The sequence below is a fragment of the Ambystoma mexicanum genome, chromosome 7q, assembly GCF_040938575.1.
Source record: "Ambystoma mexicanum isolate Mex_15411 chromosome 7q, UKY_AmexF1_1, whole genome shotgun sequence".
NCBI lineage: Eukaryota > Metazoa > Chordata > Amphibia > Caudata > Ambystomatidae > Ambystoma > Ambystoma mexicanum.
In genome coordinates this window covers 1,147,230,442-1,147,242,448 of record NC_090941.1, presented here as the reverse complement: position 1 = coordinate 1,147,242,448, position 12,007 = coordinate 1,147,230,442, and positions in this window count along the sequence as shown.

The window sequence follows — 12,007 nt, the reverse complement described above, 5'->3', positions numbered from 1 at the left end:
GCCCTCAAGGCAACCAGACCATTAAGTAGATCCTCCCACATTTTTCCCGCTCTTTTCTGAGCTTGCTTGGTGAAGATTTTGAAAGTATAGAGAGATGGTTTTCTGTAGTGGGGATATTGCAACAATTGCTCACCTAACATAGAAGCACTTACTAACTAAAGAAAAATAGAAAGAACTCCTGTTAGGTGAACACCTGATGCTCAAATGCAATCCATCCCTAAATAGTATACCATGTACTTCCAGAGTTATTGTTTATTTCACAGAACTTCAAACTCAAAAGGTAAGCACTTATAACCATGAAGCTGTATTTCTATGAGGTTTCAAGACATCTGAAATTCAAAACTGCAATGTTCAGCCAGTTGGCCTGCATCGCTGTTGTCATCCGAGGCCGTTACTGTTATGGGCACTGTGGAAGAAGTGCTCGCCTTTTTATCCCTTGAAAGGCCCTGAAGGCACCAAACCATTAAGAAGCTCCTCCCACATTTTTCCCGCTCTTTTCTGAGCTTGCTTGGTGAAGATTTTGAAAGTAAAGAGATGGTTTTCTGTAGTGGAGATATTGCAACAATTGCTCACCTAACATGGAAGCACTTACTAACTAAAGAAAAATAGAAAGAACTCCTGTTAGGTGAGCACCTGATGTTCAAATGCAACCCATCCCTAAATATTATACCATGTACTTCCAGAGTTGTTGTTTATTTCACAGAACTTCAAACTCAAAAGGTAAGCACTTACAACCATGAAGCTGTATTTCTATGAGGTTTCAAGATATCTGAAATTCAAAACTGCAATGTTCAGCCAGTTGGCCTGCATCACTGTTCTCATCCGAGGCCGTTCCTGCTATGGGCACTGTGGAGAAGTGCCCACCTTTTCATCCCTTGAAAGGCCCTCAAGGCAACCAGACCATTAAGTAGATCCTCCCACATTTTTCCTGCTCTTTTCTGAGCTTGCTTGGTGAAGATTTTGAAAGTATAGAGAGATGGTTTTCTGTAGTGGGGATATTGCAACAATTGCTCACCTAACATGGAAGCACTTACTAACTAAAGAAAAATAGAAAGAACTCCTGTTAGGTGAACACATGATGCTCAAATGCAATCCATCCCTAAATATTATACCATGTACTTCCAGAGTTGTTGTTTATTTCACAGAACTTCAAACTCAAAAGGTAAGCACTTACAAGCTTGAAGCTGTATTTCTATGAGGTTTCAAGGCATCTGAAATTCAAAACTGCAATGTTCAGCCAAAGGGTCTGCATCCCTGTTCTTGTCAGAGGCTGTTTCAGGTATGGGCACTGTGGAATAAGTGCTCGCCTTTTTATCCCTTGAAAGGCCCTCAAGGCACCAAACCATTAAGTAGCTCCTCCCACATTTTTCCCGCTCTTTTCCAAGCTTGCTTGGTGAAGATTTTGAAAGTATAGAGAGATGGTTTTCTGTAGTGGGGATAGTGCAACAATTGCTCACCTAACATAGAAGCACTTACTAACTAAAGAAAAATAGAAAGAACTCCTGTTAGGTGAACACCTGATGCTCAAATGCAATCCATCCCTAAATAGTATACCATGTACTTCCAGAGTTGTTGTTTATTTCACAGAACTTCAAACTCAAAAGGTAAGCACTTATAACCATGAAGCTGTATTTCTATGAGGTTTCAAGACATCTGAAATTCAAAACTGCAATGTTCAGCCAGTTGGCCTGCATCACTGTTGTCATCCGAGGCCGTTCCTGCTATGGGCACTGTGGAGAAGTGCCCACCTTTTTATCCCTTGAAAGGCCCTCAAGGCACCAGACCATTAAGTAGCTCCTCCCACATGTTTCCCGCTCTTTTCCGAGCTTGCTTGGTGAAGATTTTGAAAGTATAGAGAGATGGTTTTCTGTAGTGGGGATAGTGCAACAATTGCTCACCTAACATAGAAGCACTTACTAACTAAAGAAAAATAGAAAGAACTCCTGTTAGGTGAGCACCTGATGTTCAAATGCAACCCATCCCTAAATATTATACCATGTACTTCCAGAGTTGTTGTTTATTTCACAGAACTTCAAACTCAAAAGGTAAGCACTTACAACCATGAAGCTGTATTTCTATGAGGTTTCAAGATATCTGAAATTCAAAACTGCAATGTTCAGCCAGTTGGCCTGCATCACTGTTGTCATCCGAGGCCGTTCCTGCTATGGGCACTGTGGAATAAGTGCTCGCCTTTTTATCCCTTGAAAGGCCCTCAAGGCACCAGACCATTAAGTAGCTCCTCCCACATGTTTCCCGCTCTTTTCCGAGCTTGCTTGGTGAAGATTTTGAAAGTATAGAGAGATGGTTTTCTGTAGTGGGGATAGTGCAACAATTGCTCACCTAACATAGAAGCACTTACTAACTAAAGAAAAATAGAAAGAACTCCTGTTAGGTGAGCACCTGATGTTCAAATGCAACCCATCCCTAAATATTATACCATGTACTTCCAGAGTTGTTGTTTATTTCACAGAACTTCAAACTCAAAAGGTAAGCACTTACAACCATGAAGCTGTATTTCTATGAGGTTTCAAGATATCTGAAATTCAAAACTGCAATGTTCAGCCAGTTGGCCTGCATCACTGTTCTCATCCGAGGCCGTTCCTGCTATGGGCACTGTGGAGAAGTGCCCACCTTTTCATCCCTTGAAAGGCCCTCAAGGCAACCAGACCATTAAGTAGATCCTCCCACATTTTTCCCGCTCTTTTCTGAGCTTGCTTGGTGAAGATTTTGAAAGTATAGAGAGATGGTTTTCTGTAGTGGAGATATTGCAACAATTGCTCACCTAACATGGAAGCACTTACTAACTAAAGAAAAATAGAAAGAACTCCTGTTAGGTGAGCACCTGATGCTCAAATGCAATTATTCTCTAAATATTATAACATACACTTCCAGAGCTGTTGTTTAGTTAACAGAACTTCAACCTCAATAGGTAAGCACTTACAAGCTTGAAGCTGTATTTCTATGAGGTTTCAAGACATCTGAAATTCAAAACTGCAATGTTCAGCCAGTTGGCCTGCATCACTGTTCTCATCCGAGGCCGTTCCTGCTATGGGCACTGTGGAAGAAGTGCCCACCTTTTTATCCCTTGAAAGGCCCTCAAGGCACCAAACCATTAAGTAGCTCCTCCCACATTTTTCCCGCTCTTTTCTGAGCTTGCTTGGTGAAGATTTTGAAAGTATAGAGAGATGGTTTTCTGTAGTGGGGATATTGCAACAATTGCTCACCTAACATGGAAGCACTTACTAACTAAAGAAAAATAGAAAGAACTCCTGTTAGGTGAGCACCTGATGTTCAAATGCAATCCATCCTAAATATTATAACATACACTTCCAAAGTTGCTGTTTAGTTCACAGAACTTCAACCTCAAAAGGTAAGCACTTATAACCATGAAGCTGTATTTCTATGAGGTTTCAAGATATCTGAAATTCAAAACTGCAATGTTCAGCCAGTTGGCCTGCATCACTGTTCTCATCCGAGGCCGTTCCTGCTATGGGCACTGTGGAAGAAGTGCTCGCCTTTTTATCCCTTGAAAGGCCCTGAAGGCACCAAACCATTAAGAAGCTCCTCCCACATTTTTCCCGCTCTTTTCTGAGCTTGCTTGGTGAAGATTTTGAAAGTAAAGAGATGGTTTTCTGTAGTGGAGATATTGCAACAATTGCTCACCTAACATGGAAGCACTTACTAACTAAAGAAAAATAGAAAGAACTCCTGTTAGGTGAGCACCTGATGTTCAAATGCAACCCATCCCTAAATATTATACCATGTACTTCCAGAGTTGTTGTTTATTTCACAGAACTTCAAACTCAAAAGGTAAGCACTTACAACCATGAAGCTGTATTTCTATGAGGTTTCAAGATATCTGAAATTCAAAACTGCAATGTTCAGCCAGTTGGCCTGCATCACTGTTGTCATCCGAGGCCGTTCCTGCTATGGGCACTGTGGAGAAGTGCCCACCTTTTTATCCCTTGAAAGGCCCTCAAGGCACCAGACCATTAAGTAGCTCCTCCCACATTTTTCCCGCTCTTTTCTGAGCTTGCTTGGTGAAGATTTTGAAAGTATAGAGAGATGGTTTTCTGTAGTGGGGATATTGCAACAATTGCTCAACTAACATAGAAGCACTTACTAACTAAAGAAAAATAGAAAGAACTCCTGTTAGGTGAACACCTGATGCTCAAATGCAATCCATCCCTAAATAGTATACCATGTACTTCCAGAGTTATTGTTTATTTCACAGAACTTCAAACTCAAAAGGTAAGCACTTATAACCATGAAGCTGTATTTCTATGAGGTTTCAAGACATCTGAAATTCAAAACTGCAATGTTCAGCCAGTTGGCCTGCATCGCTGTTGTCATCCGAGGCCGTTACTGTTATGGGCACTGTGGAAGAAGTGCTCGCCTTTTTATCCCTTGAAAGGCCCTGAAGGCACCAAACCATTAAGAAGCTCCTCCCACATTTTTCCCGCTCTTTTTTGAGCTTGCTTGGTGAAGATTTTGAAAGTAAAGAGATGGTTTTCTGTAGTGGAGATATTGCAACAATTGCTCACCTAACATGGAAGCACTTACTAACTAAAGAAAAATAGAAAGAACTCCTGTTAGGTGAGCACCTGATGTTCAAATGCAACCCATCCCTAAATATTATACCATGTACTTCCAGAGTTGTTGTTTATTTCACAGAACTTCAAACTCAAAAGGTAAGCACTTACAACCATGAAGCTGTATTTCTATGAGGTTTCAAGACATCTGAAATTCAAAACTGCAATGTTCAGCCAGTTGGCCTGCATCACTGTTGTCATCCGAGGCCGTTCCTGCTATGGGCACTGTGGAGAAGTGCCCACCTTTTTATCCCTTGAAAGGCCCTCAAGGCACCAGACCATTAAGTAGCTCCTCCCACATTTTTCCCGCTCTTTTCTGAGCTTGCTTGGTGAAGATTTTGAAAGTATAGAGAGATGGTTTTCTGTAGTGGGGATATTGCAACAATTGCTCACCTAACATAGAAGCACTTACTAACTAAAGAAAAATAGAAAGAACTCCTGTTAGGTGAACACCTGATGCTCAAATGCAATCCATCCCTAAATAGTATACCATGTACTTCCAGAGTTATTGTTTATTTCACAGAACTTCAAACTCAAAAGGTAAGCACTTATAACCATGAAGCTGTATTTCTATGAGGTTTCAAGACATCTGAAATTCAAAACTGCAATGTTCAGCCAGTTGGCCTGCATCACTGTTGTCATCCGAGGCCGTTCCTGCTATGGGCACTGTGGAGAAGTGCCCACCTTTTTATCCCTTGAAAGGCCCTCAAGGCACCAGACCATTAAGTAGCTCCTCCCACATTTTTCCCGCTCTTTTCTGAGCTTGCTTGGTGAAGATTTTGAAAGTATAGAGAGATGGTTTTCTGTAGTGGGGATATTGCAACAATTGCTCACCTAACATGGAAGCACTTACTAACTAAAGAAAAATAGAAAGAACTCCTGTTAGGTGAACACCTGATGCTCAAATGCAATCCATCCCTAAATATTATACCATGTACTTCCAGAGTTGTTTATTTCACAGAACTTCAAACTCAAAAGGTAAGCACTTACAAGCTTGAAGCTGTATTTCTATGAGGTTTCAAGGCATCTGAAATTCAAAACTGCAATGTTCAGCCAAAGGGTCTGCATCCCTGTTCTTGTCAGAGGCTGTTTCTGGTATGGGCACTGTGGAATAAGTGCTCGCCTTTTTATCCCTTGAAAGGCCCTGAAGGCACCAAACCATTAAGTAGCTCCTCCCACATTTTTCCCGCTCTTTTTTGAGCTTGCCTGGTGAAGATTTTGAAAGTATAGAGAGATGGTTTTCTGTAGTGGGGATATTGCAACAATTGCTCACCTAACATGGAAGCACTTACTAACTAAAGAAAAATAGAAAGAACTCCTGTTAGGTGAACACCTGATGCTCAAATGCAATCCATCCCTAAATATTATACCATGTACTTCCAGAGTTGTTGTTTATTTCACAGAACTTCAAACTCAAAAGGTAAGCACTTACAAGCTTGAAGCTGTATTTCTATGAGGTTTCAAGACATCTGAAATTCAAAACTGCAATGTTCAGCCAAAGGGTCTGCATCCCTGTTCTTGTCTGAGGCTGTTCCTGGTATGGGCACTGTGGAAGAAGTTCTAGCCTTTTTATCCCTTGAAAGTCCCTGAAGGCACCAAACCATTAAGAAGCTCCTCCCACATTTTTCCCGCTCTTTTCTGAGCTTGCTTGGTGAAGATTTTGAAAGTATAGAGAGATGGTTTTCTGTAGTGGAGATATTGCAACAATTGCTCACCTAACATGGAAGCACTTACTAACTAAAGAAAAATAGAAAGAACTCCTGTTAGGTGAGCACCTGATGCTCAAATGCAATTATTCTCTAAATATTATAACATACACTTCCAGAGCTGTTGTTTAGTTAACAGAACTTCAACCTCAATAGGTAAGCACTTACAAGCTTGAAGCTGTATTTCTATGAGGTTTCAAGACATCTGAAATTCAAAACTGCAATGTTCAGCCAGTTGGCCTGCATCACTGTTCTCATCCGAGGCCGTTCCTGCTATGGGCACTGTGGAAGAAGTGCCCACCTTTTTATCCCTTGAAAGGCCCTCAAGGCACCAAACCATTAAGTAGCTCCTCCCACATTTTTCCCGCTCTTTTCTGAGCTTGCTTGGTGAAGATTTTGAAAGTATAGAGAGATGGTTTTCTGTAGTGGGGATATTGCAACAATTGCTCACCTAACATGGAAGCACTTACTAACTAAAGAAAAATAGAAAGAACTCCTGTTAGGTGAGCACCTGATGTTCAAATGCAATCCATTATAAATATTATAACATACACTTCCAAAGTTGCTGTTTAGTTCACAGAACTTCAACCTCAAAAGGTAAGCACTTATAACCATGAAGCTGTATTTCTATGAGGTTTCAAGATATCTGAAATTCAAAACTGCAATGTTCAGCCAGTTGGCCTGCATCACTGTTCTCATCCGAGGCCGTTCCTGCTATGGGCACTGTGGAAGAAGTGCTCGCCTTTTTATCCCTTGAAAGGCCCTGAAGGCACCAAACCATTAAGAAGCTCCTCCCACATTTTTCCCGCTCTTTTCTGAGCTTGCTTGGTGAAGATTTTGAAAGTAAAGAGATGGTTTTCTGTAGTGGAGATATTGCAACAATTGCTCACCTAACATGGAAGCACTTACTAACTAAAGAAAAATAGAAAGAACTCCTGTTAGGTGAGCACCTGATGTTCAAATGCAACCCATCCCTAAATATTATACCATGTACTTCCAGAGTTGTTGTTTATTTCACAGAACTTCAAACTCAAAAGGTAAGCACTTACAACCATGAAGCTGTATTTCTATGAGGTTTCAAGATATCTGAAATTCAAAACTGCAATGTTCAGCCAGTTGGCCTGCATCACTGTTCTCATCCGAGGCCGTTCCTGCTATGGGCACTGTGGAAGAAGTGCCCACCTTTTTATCCCTTGAAAGACCCTCAAGGCACCAAACCATTAAGTAGCTCCTCCCACATTTTTCCCGCTCTTTTCCGAGCTTGCTTGGTGAAGATTTTGAAAGTATAGAGAGATGGTTTTCTGTAGTGGGGATATTGCAACAATTGCTCACCTAACATAGAAGCACTTACTAACTAAAGAAAAATAGAAATAACTCCTGTTAGGTGAACACCTGATGCTCAAATGCAATCCATCCCTAAATAGTATACCATGTACTTCCAGAGTTGTTGTTTATTTCACAGAACTTCAAACTCAAAAGGTAAGCAGTTATAACCATGAAGCTGTATTTCTATGAGTTTTCAAGACATCTGAAATTCAAAACTGCAATGTTCAGCCAGTTGGCCTGCATCGCTGTTGTCATCCGAGGCCGTTACTGTTATGGGCACTGTGGAAGAAGTGCTCGCCTTTTTATCCCTTGAAAGGCCCTGAAGGCACCAAACCATTAAGAAGCTCCTCCCACATTTTTCCCGCTCTTTTCCGAGCTTGCTTGGTGAAGATTTTGAAAGTATAGAGAGATGGTTTTCTGTAGTGGGGATAGTGCAACAATTGCTCACCTAACATAGAAGCACTTACTAACTAAAGAAAAATAGAAAGAACTCCTGTTAGGTGAACACCTGATGCTCAAATGCAATCCATCCCTAAATAGTATACCATGTACTTCCAGAGTTGTTGTTTATTTCACAGAACTTCAAACTCAAAAGGTAAGCACTTATAACCATGAAGCTGTATTTCTATGAGGTTTCAAGACATCTGAAATTCAAAACTGCAATGTTCAGCCAGTTGGCCTGCATCACTGTTGTCATCCGAGGCCGTTCCTGCTATGGGCACTGTGGAGAAGTGCCCACCTTTTTATCCCTTGAAAGGCCCTCAAGGCACCAGACCATTAAGTAGCTCCTCCCACATTTTTCCCGCTCTTTTCTGAGCTTGCTTGGTGAAGATTTTGAAAGTATAGAGAGATGGTTTTCTGTAGTGGGGATATTGCAACAATTGCTCACCTAACATAGAAGCACTTACTAACTAAAGAAAAATAGAAAGAACTCCTGTTAGGTGAACACCTGATGCTCAAATGCAATCCATCCCTAAATAGTATACCATGTACTTCCAGAGTTATTGTTTATTTCACAGAACTTCAAACTCAAAAGGTAAGCACTTATAACCATGAAGCTGTATTTCTATGAGGTTTCAAGACATCTGAAATTCAAAACTGCAATGTTCAGCCAGTTGGCCTGCATCGCTGTTGTCATCCGAGGCCGTTACTGTTATGGGCACTGTGGAAGAAGTGCTCGCCTTTTTATCCCTTGAAAGGCCCTGAAGGCACCAAACCATTAAGAAGCTCCTCCCACATTTTTCCCGCTCTTTTTTGAGCTTGCTTGGTGAAGATTTTGAAAGTAAAGAGATGGTTTTCTGTAGTGGAGATATTGCAACAATTGCTCACCTAACATGGAAGCACTTACTAACTAAAGAAAAATAGAAAGAACTCCTGTTAGGTGAGCACCTGATGTTCAAATGCAACCCATCCCTAAATATTATACCATGTACTTCCAGAGTTGTTGTTTATTTCACAGAACTTCAAACTCAAAAGGTAAGCACTTACAACCATGAAGCTGTATTTCTATGAGGTTTCAAGACATCTGAAATTCAAAACTGCAATGTTCAGCCAGTTGGCCTGCATCACTGTTGTCATCCGAGGCCGTTCCTGCTATGGGCACTGTGGAGAAGTGCCCACCTTTTTATCCCTTGAAAGGCCCTCAAGGCACCAGACCATTAAGTAGCTCCTCCCACATTTTTCCCGCTCTTTTCTGAGCTTGCTTGGTGAAGATTTTGAAAGTATAGAGAGATGGTTTTCTGTAGTGGGGATATTGCAACAATTGCTCACCTAACATAGAAGCACTTACTAACTAAAGAAAAATAGAAAGAACTCCTGTTAGGTGAACACCTGATGCTCAAATGCAATCCATCCCTAAATAGTATACCATGTACTTCCAGAGTTATTGTTTATTTCACAGAACTTCAAACTCAAAAGGTAAGCACTTATAACCATGAAGCTGTATTTCTATGAGGTTTCAAGACATCTGAAATTCAAAACTGCAATGTTCAGCCAGTTGGCCTGCATCACTGTTGTCATCCGAGGCCGTTCCTGCTATGGGCACTGTGGAGAAGTGCCCACCTTTTTATCCCTTGAAAGGCCCTCAAGGCACCAGACCATTAAGTAGCTCCTCCCACATTTTTCCCGCTCTTTTCTGAGCTTGCTTGGTGAAGATTTTGAAAGTATAGAGAGATGGTTTTCTGTAGTGGGGATATTGCAACAATTGCTCACCTAACATGGAAGCACTTACTAACTAAAGAAAAATAGAAAGAACTCCTGTTAGGTGAACACCTGATGCTCAAATGCAATCCATCCCTAAATATTATACCATGTACTTCCAGAGTTGTTTATTTCACAGAACTTCAAACTCAAAAGGTAAGCACTTACAAGCTTGAAGCTGTATTTCTATGAGGTTTCAAGGCATCTGAAATTCAAAACTGCAATGTTCAGCCAAAGGGTCTGCATCCCTGTTCTTGTCAGAGGCTGTTTCTGGTATGGGCACTGTGGAATAAGTGCTCGCCTTTTTATCCCTTGAAAGGCCCTGAAGGCACCAAACCATTAAGTAGCTCCTCCCACATTTTTCCCGCTCTTTTTTGAGCTTGCCTGGTGAAGATTTTGAAAGTATAGAGAGATGGTTTTCTGTAGTGGGGATATTGCAACAATTGCTCACCTAACATGGAAGCACTTACTAACTAAAGAAAAATAGAAAGAACTCCTGTTAGGTGAACACCTGATGCTCAAATGCAATCCATCCCTAAATATTATACCATGTACTTCCAGAGTTGTTGTTTATTTCACAGAACTTCAAACTCAAAAGGTAAGCACTTACAAGCTTGAAGCTGTATTTCTATGAGGTTTCAAGACATCTGAAATTCAAAACTGCAATGTTCAGCCAAAGGGTCTGCATCCCTGTTCTTGTCTGAGGCTGTTCCTGGTATGGGCACTGTGGAAGAAGTTCTAGCCTTTTTATCCCTTGAAAGTCCCTGAAGGCACCAAACCATTAAGAAGCTCCTCCCACATTTTTCCCGCTCTTTTCTGAGCTTGCTTGGTGAAGATTTTGAAAGTATAGAGAGATGGTTTTCTGTAGTGGAGATATTGCAACAATTGCTCACCTAACATGGAAGCACTTACTAACTAAAGAAAAATAGAAAGAACTCCTGTTAGGTGAGCACCTGATGCTCAAATGCAATTATTCTCTAAATATTATAACATACACTTCCAGAGCTGTTGTTTAGTTAACAGAACTTCAACCTCAATAGGTAAGCACTTACAAGCTTGAAGCTGTATTTCTATGAGGTTTCAAGACATCTGAAATTCAAAACTGCAATGTTCAGCCAGTTGGCCTGCATCACTGTTCTCATCCGAGGCCGTTCCTGCTATGGGCACTGTGGAAGAAGTGCCCACCTTTTTATCCCTTGAAAGGCCCTCAAGGCACCAAACCATTAAGTAGCTCCTCCCACATTTTTCCCGCTCTTTTCTGAGCTTGCTTGGTGAAGATTTTGAAAGTATAGAGAGATGGTTTTCTGTAGTGGGGATATTGCAACAATTGCTCACCTAACATGGAAGCACTTACTAACTAAAGAAAAATAGAAAGAACTCCTGTTAGGTGAGCACCTGATGTTCAAATGCAATCCATTATAAATATTATAACATACACTTCCAAAGTTGCTGTTTAGTTCACAGAACTTCAACCTCAAAAGGTAAGCACTTATAACCATGAAGCTGTATTTCTATGAGGTTTCAAGATATCTGAAATTCAAAACTGCAATGTTCAGCCAGTTGGCCTGCATCACTGTTCTCATCCGAGGCCGTTCCTGCTATGGGCACTGTGGAAGAAGTGCTCGCCTTTTTATCCCTTGAAAGGCCCTGAAGGCACCAAACCATTAAGAAGCTCCTCCCACATTTTTCCCGCTCTTTTCTGAGCTTGCTTGGTGAAGATTTTGAAAGTAAAGAGATGGTTTTCTGTAGTGGAGATATTTCAACAATTGCTCACCTAACATGGAAGCACTTACTAACTAAAGAAAAATAGAAAGAACTCCTGTTAGGTGAGCACCTGATGTTCAAATGCAACCCATCCCTAAATATTATACCATGTACTTCCAGAGTTGTTGTTTATTTCACAGAACTTCAAACTCAAAAGGTAAGCACTTACAACCATGAAGCTGTATTTCTATGAGGTTTCAAGATATCTGAAATTCAAAACTGCAATGTTCAGCCAGTTGGCCTGCATCACTGTTCTCATCCGAGGCCGTTCCTGCTATGGGCACTGTGGAAGAAGTGCCCACCTTTTTATCCCTTGAAAGACCCTCAAGGCACCAAACCATTAAGTAGCTCCTCCCACATTTTTCCCGCTCTTTTCCGAGCTTGCTTGGTGAAGATTTTGAAAGTATAGAGAGATGGTTT